This window comes from Lonchura striata, chromosome 2 (assembly GCF_046129695.1).
Source record: "Lonchura striata isolate bLonStr1 chromosome 2, bLonStr1.mat, whole genome shotgun sequence".
Classification (NCBI taxonomy): domain Eukaryota; kingdom Metazoa; phylum Chordata; class Aves; order Passeriformes; family Estrildidae; genus Lonchura; species Lonchura striata.
This window is the reverse complement of record NC_134604.1, coordinates 109285100-109297584: the sequence shown is the minus strand read 5'-3', so window position 1 is coordinate 109297584 and position 12485 is coordinate 109285100. Positions and strand designations below refer to the sequence as shown.

Here is a 12485-nt window from a genome sequence, read left to right as displayed (position 1 = left end):
CCTTTTGTGGCATGGGAAAGGTTGGCTTTTTCCAAAGAGCAGGCTCGGCGTGTGGCCTGGTGACGGGATCCCCGGTGTGGGTGGGCAAGCTGGGCCTTCTGCCCCATTTGGAAAACCTGTATCCTTCACTCTTGTCAAAGAGATGATGGAGAAAGGGGGGGTGGGTGAAATTCTGATGTGCCCTGGGGGCACCGAAAGCCCCTCTGGGAATCTGCACAGCTAGGAACTGATGGACACCAGGCAGCCTTTCCCTTGCCCTCCATCTCCTCCCTCCTCCCACGCTGATTTTCCTGCATCCACATCCTGCTCCGCGCAGGTGTGGGTCCCCCTTCCCGCGGTGTCCCCGAGCGGGGATGGGTTCCTGGGGAGGCAGAGCCCCCCTGGTGACGGTGGGGAGGTGGTGGCTCCGCGGTGTGCGGGGGACACGGCAGCCACCGCATTAAGAGGATTTACAAAGGAGATAAGGCACAGCGCTGAGCTTCCCTCGGTAATCGTGCCGCGCACAATTCGGGGCCGTGCGGGGAATTTCGGCGCAGCTGACAGGTACACAGCGCTGATCCAATTGTCCTTACAGCCGCTATTAGCCAAAAATAAGGGGCAACTGGTATTACAAATGATTTCTGGGTAAATGCTGAGCTCCGGCGCTGAATGATCTCTCAGCAATAATCCACACATAATCCTCAATAGACTCTGCTTTAAAGGCAGCTCCATTTTGAGCAGGCCTCAATAATGCATGGATGTCCTGATTCAGAAAATAAAGGAGAGGAGGGAACAGGAAAGACACTCTTGTTTTACAGAACTTTTTTTTGGGTTGAAAAGAATTAGGGAAGTGTGTGATCATGTACGTATTATTTATTAAGAGAAGATAACCTGCCTGGTAATAATTTCTTTGGGAGAATAATTTTAACTACAATGACTGCATTATGACTGTTTCAGGCAGGTCTGATATATCTAGAAAATAAACAAATGAACAAAAATCTCCTGTTATGACTCAGTTAATGATGTTTATTCCTCAGAACACTCTTGGTTACTTAATGTGAGGGAATGAGTGTGCTGATAGTTAACACCTTGTCTCTTCTCTGCACTTCCTGATGTGAAAGGTTGCCTGGTCCAGTGGCATTTATGCAGCCCCACTAGCAGGGCACCTGAGAGCTCTGCAGTGTTTGGTGTGTTCAGTGGCCTCATCACAGCCCCATGAAGTGAAGCAGGAAAATGTGCTCCTCCCAGAGGCACAAATCCCAGAGAGGAGCAGGTGATTCTTCCCAAAACCATCTACTCATTTTGGGTGCCTGATACTGGCATGGATTTTCAGAACCTCTTAGCACCCACTCCAGCACTCATGTTTGGCTATTTATCTTCTTTGAAGAGTGCTCTTCCTACACCAACTTGATTGCCAGAGAGTGGGCACAGTAGAGTTTGAGTCTGCAGAATTACTCTGTGAGTAATCCTTGGGTAATCCCGGGAGGCTTTACCTGGTTGACTAAGGACTTTTAGCATTTTACCAAACCATTGGATATATCCTCTACAAATATTTTTGGCCACTGCTTCCACTAGGACTTTCAAGGGGACTGGAATAGGTTTTGTAATCTCTGGTAAACTTTAGTTAACATCCATAGGACATTTTCACCAATAGGCTCAGCTCTTGGCTATACAATAGAAAAATGTTGGAAACCGTATTTGTTCATCATGAATAATATTTTCCTAGCTACCTGCTACAGAGGGGAAAGGAGGCCCTGCCAAATGCCACAGGAAATAAAAATTCCCTGCTAGCAAATTCTGAAAAAGCAAACAACATTTTCATTGTTTGTTTACTCATTTGTTCCTTAAAAGAGGCAAAGGAATCTGTGAATCAGAAGAATTTCCATCTCAAAAAACTGCTTTGGCTTGTAATTTAAGATTAAGCGGTTGAATTTCATGCAGCCCTGCTTAAAATCCACTACCCCACACCCCGTCACCATTAGCATAAAAAACCCCCCACCCCCCATAAAAAACAGTCCTGCCACCACCTCCTCCAGCATCTCTATGGTCTACTATAAGTAAGTAAAAAAATGTCCAATCAGCTGGGAGGTCACAAAATGCACTTAATAAAGATGTTGTCTGCGTGCCTGCTGGATTTTCCCCCTCGCAGCGCTCGCAGCCTATCCGGCAGTTTCCATTCCGATGCAGTGCCAGGGCTGGGCTGACTTCAATCAGGCTGTACAAATCAGCAGAGCAGAAATGCCTCCTTCCCTCCATCACCTGAAGCCAATGCTGATTCATCTTTTCAGGCCTATTCCTCCTGCCCTTTCTCTGAATCTGCCGATCGCTGAATCTTTTTTTTTTTTTTCCTTTTTTCTTTTCTTCCTCCCTTCCCCTCTGGAGTGTCCCGGCGCTAAATGCAACACGCTTGGTTTTGAGATCTGACTGAAAGGGAATATGGAAATGAATTGGCTCGGGCTGCTCTCAGCCTTTTCCACGTGCCTGTGCTGTGTAAGAGGTGCCGTGCAATTGCCTTTCCTTTGTGGTTCCCCACCAGCCACCTGTCTCCTCGCACACGCTGCCGCGGCTGCTCTCAGCCCGGGCTCTGGAGATGGATGTCCCCTTCCTCTCCCTATTGTGCAAGAGGGAGGGCAGCTGGCAGGGCTGTCCTCCTAGGGGCTGGAACTGCCCTGTTTGACTCAGAACAGGCCAGATTTAGTGAATTCTCTAGCTTGTGGTAAATAGCGTGTGACTGGTGCTTTGGCAAGGGCTGCAGAGGGATGTACAGTACATGTTGAAATGGTTATTTGTTCTGGCTATTGGAAGGAGAGCCCAGCTGAAATAAGAGAGAAGCTAGGGGATGTGCCTCTTCCATGAGAGGGTGGTACTGGGACCCTTGCAAGTTGGGGTATAACCTCGCTTCATGAGCATGCTCCATCCCAAACACGCTGTCCCATGGTGCTGTGGCTTTTCCAACTCCATGAGAAAGACATTGCTGGGCAGAAAGAACCCCTAATCTCCATGTCCTGCAAGGGGGAAGAACAAGATCTTACTGCCAGACAGAAGGGCAATGTCAGGCAGGCCAGGAGCACCTACACAACAGGGGAATGTCTCAGACACCACTCTGGGTCTCTAGAAGCACCTCAGCACTTTCTGGGGGACAGTGGGCTCTTCTGAAGGGTGGATGGTACAAAACTTACCCTGACTCAATCCCTTGATGGAAGCGAAAATCTGAGCTCTAATTGTCAGGAGGACATTGGTCATTTGTGCTGGTTGTTTTCTGCTTGGAAGCATTTCAAGAAGTGGCTTTTGGAGTCCTGAATAAGGACTTCCTGTGCCCAGAAGAAGCTGGTCTAATTTTCCCACCTGTAATAAGTTGGTCTTTAAAAAGATATTGTCTCTGCACACAGACTTTGTACTACCTATGTCCTTTGACCAATGCAGTCACCACAAAACTACTTTGAGGCTGCTGTGGCATTCAGCAGCAGATCAGTGGCAGTCTGCAACTGCTCAAAACCAGGAATAAGAATTTTCAGGTAGAGACATGCTCACCTATGGCATCAGCCCTTGTGTCCCCATCTCAGCAGACTGATGGTATGAGCACCACTAGGGGCTGGTGAGCTGTTTGTATTTTCAGGGTCTTGGGGTGACTCAGACCCTGGCAGCAGACTCTGGGTCTGGTGCCCATTTTTCTCTTCCATCTTTGCACTGCCTCTTGCCCAAGGAGTCATGGCCTACAAGAAGGACCACTTCTTATTATCAGTACAATAGCCATAAATGAAAGAGCATGCACACTTGTAATGTGGAATCACTTACAGAGAAAACATGATCTCAGGTACACTGGATATCAAAATCAAATGAGACACTTTCCTCTTAGTTTTATCACAATTTTTCCTGGAACCACTGCTACATGCATTCTGGAAATTTACATGATGAAGGATTTTGTCATGATATCTAATTCTAATCTGGAGTGATTTACTGTTAAGTTGAAAATCAAGCCTGTACATATCCCCCTCCAAGTGGTTTCTGTGACAGTTTCTATTAACCATAAAAATGTCACTTGCTAGGAAGTATCAGCCTTCTTATGGGCTTTGCAATCATCACTACCAGATGCACACTTACTGAATGGAATAAATAGTCATCTTGTACAATTAGCCTAGGATTCAGGACATGTCTGGCTATCTCTCTTGGCTCCAAAGTGAAGTTTTCACAAGGAAACCCATATACCAGGAGATGAGATCTATGTGGATTCTCTGGACTTCTTGAGAACTTGACATGTTATAAAGCCTTAAGGATAAAATTAACAGTTTTGGTGCATATCCTGTGGTTTTGGTCTGTGTAAGGCAACTTAAATACCCATCTTACTTCATTCTGGTCCAGTAAAAAAAAAAAAAAATTATGTTTATTCTGTCACTTATAATGTGTTTTGAAATACTCTTCTGGCTCTGTGGTGTTTCCTGCTGTTGCACAATCACAGTAAAATGTGTAGTGTGGAGCTGCACTGTAACCACTTTGTCCCCATCTACCCTTCAAGGAAATGACACACAGAGCCCTTCTTGAGCCCAGGGCTGTGGATGGGGGCTGCTGCCCGTGGGATGTGTTAGCAGTGTTGAGACACAGATTTATGTTACTCTGGTCCTCAGGTATGAGCTGAAACGAGAGTCTGGGTTTGTGTCATGTCCTGCCAGAGCTCTGAGCCGCTGCACTCAAGGTCTCTGCTGTTGGTGAGGAGCTCAAGAAATCAGTCTGAGTACAGAAAGTGACACTTAATGATTTCTCGCATTTTAAGCCATATTATGAGCAGAAGCCATAAAGGAAGTTGTAACTTTGACCTTCATTGCTGTGTTTGCACCTGAGGATTGAAGTCCAGGGGGCTGCAGAGCTGAAGTGGTGGATCTGAACTGCATGAGACACATTACCCCTGCAGCAGCAGAAGCAAGAAGCCTGTTTACATCTGTCTAAAAGAACAAAGTCATATTCTCCACTTCTATGCATCATTCTGACTACTGAGGTCAGTGAACTTTGACTTGTGTGTCAGGGAAAAAAGTTCACTGTGTAGGAGTTTGCAGCTGGCACAATGAACAGAGGGAAATATCAGCCACCTGTACAGAGCACTTGGATCCCTTGATGAAGTGAACTTGCAGTGCCTGGATAGATCTGAAAGAGTAAGGGGAGAAAGAAAGCATTTGGTCACATTTCAAGAGCAAGGACTCTGTATTTGAAAGTAGAAGCTCTGAGAGGGACATGTTCTATGACTTCAAAAAAAAACATCTGATCATACAAGGAGCACCATCGGTGCAGGGAGCTGAGTGTTGAGCATCATGCAAACAGCAGCTCCTGTACTGTGCTGGGCAGGGCTCATGAGAGAAGAGACAGTAAGCAATGAAGGGGTTTTAGTTCCTTCTCCCCTCTTTGTCTGCTTTGCAAAGGTTGTTGTGAAAGTGGAAAGGGTTTAAAAATGTCTGGAAGAACAATTTGCAACTTGTCAAACCTGCTCTAGAAGGAGACTATGAACAAGGTCATCTTATCAAACTTCAGGAAAAGAAATCTTGAAGTATGACAACTTCAGCACAGGCAGAGGCAGCTAGTCTGATGTTAGAAGGCTCTTTGTCTTTTATCTACCAAATACCAAATATTCCAGAACAAAAAGCTCCTGTGCATCCCTTTCCCATGGAATTTATAAAGATTTATAAATTAAAGTTAGATTTACAGAATATTATACAGCATATATTTCTAAATGCTGTTGTCAGAGGGAAAAGTGCCTGTGGTCTGTTTGTGACTGCAGAACCCGTGATGAATACCTAGAATGTTCCTCTCCTGGAAACGCTGTTAATTGTTTTTTCACATGATGAGATTGGTTTGAAGCAATTTCGCTGTCCCTTGAAGTCTTGTGAAAACAGAAAACAGAATATATTAGTACAGGAAAAGATGATGCTCACAGTTGTCTAAGAACTAAAAAGCCATGTGTATTCTTTAAAGTCTGTGGGATGAGGCTGCTTTCTTCACTGCAGTGTTAACACATGCACCTTGGAGACTCTCATCTCAGCCAGCATCTGAACATGCTCTTGCATTTCATCCGATGGTTCAGGAGCAAAAGCACCAGCTCATATTCAGCAACATGTAGCTCCAAAATCAATGCCAGCTAAGTATTTTCATTGCTAACAAATTAAACATTTTCACAGCTATTATTTGGACTAAAACTTGATAAATAGAACAGAAGGACTCTGATGAAGCTAAATTCTCCAACCTGTGAACATTCTTCTGACTGGGACAGATGAGAGAAAAGAAAAAAGTAGATTGTGCATGTTTTCATCCCTACTCTCTGTGCTCTCCGTGACGTGGCCCTTGAATGGATGACTGTCACGAGAGAAAAACTGTCTTGGTGGGAACTTTATATTGAAAGATCCAATTCAAAAAGTGTGATTTGCAGGCCAAATTGAAGGAATTATTTGTGTTTCCAAATTTCAGTTCAGTGAAAGTTTGGGAATTAGTTGGGGCAGTGATTTTTCCACACTTCAGAATAATAGCAGGAACACGTACACATGATGTGTACAAAGGCACTCCCTGAAAAAAATGAGATTGAGCTGATATATTGGAAAGGTGCCAGACTGATGTAAATGGGAAATCAAAGACATTCATCTTCAGAGGAGGTATGTCAAAGGTGCTGGCAGCCAAAGCTTCTCCACAGAGTGGAAAACTTATTGGCCAAGTTTTGTTTTAGTGTTTGTGAGGAGAGATTTGGTACCCACAGGATCATCCCAGCTCACTTCATAACTGAAGCTTTACCATTATCATGTATGAGATTTCCCCATAGCAAATAAAGTATTGAAATTGGAATAAAGTATTGAAATTGCAGTGGAGACAATACATGAATTTTAACTATGTCATAAACCCTATTTTAGATAGTCATAATAAAAAAAATGTTTGAGACCCAAATAAGCTGAAGATTTTGTCTTTTAAAAAAAAATCCCAAGCAACCCAAACCTGCTCAGTCTCCACTTCTAAAAAAGCCTGTACAAACAGACTTAGCATTGACTTTACATTGTCTGATCTATGCTCAGGCCACAGGAGCACGTAGAGAGAACTAGGAGTTTGCTGGCAAGCCAGACCACAGCTTTTCCCATGGCAGCTCCTGGAAGGGGGTCCTTGTCTGAAGATCCCCACTCATGTCCCATTCACTTTATGGATGTCCTCAGGATCTTGTCTGAGCACATCTGAGTGCTTGTGCAGCACCTGACGCAAACAGGACCCTGTCCCACTCCATTTATCAAGTGATAAATAAGATGATAATACTATAATTGAAGTCGCTCACACAGACACTAATCACCTCGTGAGTCAGTACAACACAGACCTGCAAGGTGGAAGACTGCACTAAGCTAATGCAGAGATTTCCATCTTGCCCATTACTTTCTGCACGCTAAATATATTCTGATTCTACCAATGCTGAAGTTTTAAGGTGAGATTTTCTCTGCTTGGGCTAAACCCAAATGCCACAGAATTTTGTAATGCCAGAACAAAACCATTCAGCCACTTTTGAGTTATGTGACACCGAAAGACAAGGTATTAATAATGTTGCTATTAACTGCTGAATCAAGACTCACAGATAGCACTTATTTTTTAATTTATTGAGGAAGGAATAGCAGTACTGGGAGAGGTGGGAGATAGGAAACTTCGGAGAGTTTATGCCCTCCAGTGAGCAACACCTGATCCAGAAATCAGGCTCTAGCAGTGTACAGTGCAGAGCAAGTATGCCTGAATTAATGCCTAGGACCTGGCTGATGCATACCTCACAGCTAATCTGGTTACGCGGGGTTTATTTCGCAGTCGGAAGTTCTCCTGCTGGAGGAGAGTCCTGCTGGGGTTTTCTGAGCACGCGGCAGAATTAATGAATGAGCGAATGCAGCTTGCCAGCCTAGATTTAAATTGCTTACTAGATCAAAATCTGTTCATTTTCTCTGTCCTTATTTCCAGCCTCTGTGTCTTTTATTTATTAATTTATTTGAGGAAACAGATAAAGAGCGCAGAATGTGCCTGCAGACGCCATCAAAGCAGCAAATGCAGATAAAGGGCTGTTTTGCAGGCTGGCCTGAGCCCTGGCACCGGGCTTTGAGCCGCGGTCCAGGGCAGGGAGGTCCCTGGCAGGGGCTGCTCGGTGGCTGGTGCTGCCTGTGGGGCTGGGGCTGCGAGGAGCTGTGGCTACACAGCCCCCAGCCCTTACAGCCCTGAGCCTCTCACCGGGCCCCAGCGACCCTTTGCTACAGCCCCTGGGAGGAGAACAGCATTAAAGCAGAGAAGCCCTGCTTTGAAAAAGCAAGACATAAACCCGGGCTGCTTTGCAGGAAGGGTCACGTTTTTTCTGTCTTTCAGATCCACGTTGCCTTTGGTATTAGCCAGTTGTCGGGTTTTAATGGGGGCTCGCTAACAGGATATCTGGAATATTTGGATTTATTTGGCCACTGGGCAGACCTCCAGCCTGCCGTTTTGACTGCGGCGTTCGTATTTTAATAGGAGTTTTAAGAAGGCTTAGCTAGGGGTATTTAAGGTAGTCCCTGAGTTTTCATGCAGACTTTTCAGCTCCGACGGAAAACACAGCGCCAAGGAGATGCGGCGGCAGGTTTTTACGAAGCAGAGGGATCTATAATCGTGCCACTGTCACTGCCCTCCCAAAGACCCTTTCAGAAGAGCGAAGGTCCCCTCGCACCGTCACGGCTCCTCTCGCATCCCGGACTCTGGAGTCCTTAACTCCGCGCCAGCCGCGCTGCGCGGGGCCGGGATGCGGGCAGCGCTCCGCGGCAGGAGCGGGGCGCCGGCGAGGGAGGGATGCTCGCCCCATCGCTCCCTCCCCAGCCCCTGCTCCGCCAGGCCGGGCATCTCCCTCCGAGCCCCGGCGCTGGATGTGCTCCAGGGAGCCGGCTTTGGCTGCTCCGAGAAGCCTGAGACGCCTCCCCGGACTCCGCTCTCCGGAGCGAAGGGGAAAGGAGACAAATGTCGCTCATTCAAGGTGAAGGGCAGTGCTGGCATGATGGAAAAGCAGCTTGTGCTCTCTGCCAAAGACTGGAGACCTTCCTGAAGATTCACTGCTCTCCGGTTTTCTTTATGCTCTTATTTTAGAGCTTATGGAAAGAAGAGGCTGATAATCAAGAGAGAGATTCTGCCAATATATCCAGGTATCCTGAGCTGCACTGCTCCTGCTCTTCCTCACTTTCCTCTCCCTGTGCTGCCAACACAGGCTGAGCAGGGATGGATTGCTCTGCTGCCTGGTGCAGTGCAGTGTGCAGGCATCTGCTACTGCAATATTGACCAGGTCTGCTTTCCTCAGCTAGAGACTGCACTGAGAATTACCTCCAGGTCTCCGGAGATGCAAGCCCAGTGTGCAAAGCACTCTGCCTGCTGCTGATTTAACCCTGCCCGTTTGGATCCCAGCCCCTGAGGATGATGAGGCACTTTTCCTCCATACCATCCCAAAAGGAGCTGAAGAACTTCAGAAATGAAACTCTGCTTTGAAGGTGTCCCAGTGGTCACCTCACTTCTCTGGGAGGCAGTTTGGCAACTGAAAGCCAAGCCGGGGAGCAGAGCCAAGCTCCCCAAAAATAGTCTGGAAGAAACTAAAGCAAGGTTGAAGATTTAAAAAGGATCCTCAGAGCCCAGCACATCAGTTGTTCTGATGGAGGCTTTTTCAAGTCTCCCCTGTTGGCGTGAGGCCCTATACAGCAAAAAAACTGCAAACAGCTGTTTCTTTCCTTTCTCTCCTGCTTCTCCCATGGGGCAGGTGGAGGGGAACACACCGTGAAGAAGGGAAGCTCAAGGCCTCACCATCAGCTTGAGCTGCTCTGCTCAGTGTGCCCACACCCACACACCTCTCCAACAGCAACCAGCTACCCCAGAGAAGGTGTGATCTTGACACATTGCATGGATCCATGCAGAAGGATGGCAACACGAGGGTGAATATCAAAGCCTGGGAATATATCAAGTTTGAGTAAAGGCTTGCCTGCGTGATGAAATGTTCATGGAGTGGCACACTGATGACGGAGGAAAGATGCAAAAGGCAGCCCATCATAACTTTGTGCTACCAAGCATCCTGGAAATGCTAATTAAAACGAGTGGAGGGGGAGGAGCCTGCTAGCAGGATCGCAGCCTTGCTTGGATTGAGTAACAAATGTGTAGTAGGCATCCGTGTTTTCCTCTACATGTGTCTTCCAAGCTGAGTTGGCTGAAAATGTTGCAGTTTTGTGAAATCCACACAGAGTAGGATGCAAACACAGACTAGATAGAGAGGCAAGGTCTAGTCATGAAGCTGGAATAGAAAAAGCCACGACAGTCTTCGGCAAATAAATAAATAACTGCCCGAAATGAGGGTTAATTAACTTGCAATAAACCAACTTAACCACTTAGGGGCAGCGTTAACACAGAGTTAACATGCAAAACAAACCTGTACTTTCTCACCTGGTTAATTTAACATGCGCCGTGAATATTCATAGTGTGTGGAATCCTGCTACATCAACACAGCAAACGATGCAGTCTGTCAAAACCGGAACGCGTGGCAAGAGGAGTAACTCAGCGGGGCTCGCACGGCGCTGACTTTGATCAGTCACTGCTCCCAAACACATCCAGAGAGGAGGCAGGACTCTGCTGCTTTCCCTCCGCCGGGGTCACAGAGTGTGTTCTGTACGAAGATAAAAACCCAGAAAAAAAAATAAGACAGAAAAGAGCTTCACTTAAAATAAACATTAAAAAAATCAAACAGAAAAAAAAAGGTGTCTTTGAGAAATGCTGCTCTTGCATGCAGGAGCTGAACTCCCCATTTTATCTCTGTGGCCACATTCAGAGTCACTTTGCTCTCAGACAATACGTTTCTTTCCCTACATTGCATGCAGAAATGTCCCAGTTCCTCGGATTCCTCTGAAACATTTCCCTGCATAAAAAGGAGCCCAGACCTGTTTCAGGTATGTTTGCACTTCTAGATCAGAACACGTAAATAAAGAAAAGGTGCCTTTTTTTAGTGTGACTTGACTAACTTGAGTTAGAAAAAACCCACAGTAACATGTTTTTTATCTTTATTTATTTATCTATTTACTTTTAAAGGGGGCTAGCAGCTTGAATTCAGACTCAGGTAAACCTCATCTTACCTCAGTGTCCTTTTAACCTGAGGTACTAAAAGCACAACTTTCCCCCTGCTTGCCTTTCCTAGCACATTTACAAGCTCAGGCAGGGCTTGCCGGTGTCCCAGCCTCACCTTTACATCCCCCAGGTGCTGGGGCTGGGCTTGCACGGTGTGCCTGGTGCTCCGGGCAGCTGCTGGGGCTGCTCCCCTGGCAGTGAGTGCCAGCTCCATGCAGCACCAGAGCCCTCAGCAGTGTGCTCACGTTTGTGCTGAATTAGGCAGAGTGCAGGACAGGCAGCACGTGCCAGCTTTGTGCTCTGCGCTGCACGAGGGAGGACAGATGACACCTGATCTGGCACCGAGTGAGCTTGGTGTGGAGAGGAGATATTGAACATGGCATAAAGTTAAAGCAGGGTGGGTAAACAATATCTGATCTGGCAGAAGAAGCTGCTGGTACAAAGTTGGCCTGTCAGAACCATTAAAATAAATTCAAACCAGTGGAGTGAGTGCCACATGGCCAAAGTGCTTTTCCTGCAGTGTCAGGGAGCCCAGAGACAGATTCCCTGTGCTGTCAAACTCTGCACTTGGGAAAGGGCTTGGGAAATGTCTGCCTACCCTTGCTGGCATGCCTGTCTGAGCAACAACACTGGGATGGGTGGGGAGGCAAAGGACCAGGGGTGATCCTTCAGCCCTGGAGGATGCAGGCACAGACCTTGTCCAGCATTGCCCAGGTCCTGGCAGCTGTTTGGCAGTGGAGCCTGGCGTGACAAAGGGCTTCCCCTGGTGCAGGAGGTGGTGCTGGGGGGCTGAGGTGGAGGAGAAGAAAGATGTGCAGCACTGCTGCCAGCACTGCCTCTGCAGAGGAGGGGGGATCAGGCTCCAAAGCCATCACCCTGCCAAAAACATCAGACTGACTGAAATAAGGTCCCGCAAGGAGAGGAAGCAAGCGAGCTGTCAGAAGTGAGAGAAACAACAAGCCCACTGTACAGAATCATCCACAGACCACCCTTCTCCACTGAAGTGATATTTCTCCTTTCACCTGTCTCAAGTGGATGAAAAAAGTCAATGTTTAGGCACTTACTTCCTTTGCTTACACACTTGGAGTGTTGGCCCTGTCTTTTCTTCCAGGATGGCCAGTGCTGCCCAGGGAGATGCAGTCCCACAGCTCCTAGGAAATGGAAGGAGAATGACGGGGCTGAGTCGTCATGCATTATGCTGAATATTTACCCCTCATGCATGCTATTTTATTTTAAATCTAGCGTGTAATATGCTTTGCATCTAGCGTGTTGCTCTTGTGTGTTTTTCCCTTGCCCTGCCTGTCTCTTGCTGGCAGCTGCCATCGTGAAACAAAAGGCAGCTGCCAGTTTGAGTGAACATCTCTCTTTCTCACTCACTCTTGTGCCTCTTGCTCTTGGAGCTGATGCAA

General features: G+C 46.9%; 1 long non-coding RNA gene across 1 annotated transcript; it reads right to left on the bottom strand.

Annotated features, from left to right (window-relative positions):
- Nucleotides 1-5103: 5103 nt before the first annotated feature.
- Nucleotides 5104-10525, bottom strand: LOC110483237 (uncharacterized). The gene is made up of 3 exons (XR_002467536.2): nt 10402-10525; nt 5760-5845; nt 5104-5115 (listed from the first exon to the last, which is right to left on the bottom strand). It is a non-coding gene; the product is annotated as an uncharacterized LOC110483237 (long non-coding RNA).
- Between the last annotated feature and the right edge of the window lie 1960 nt (nt 10526-12485).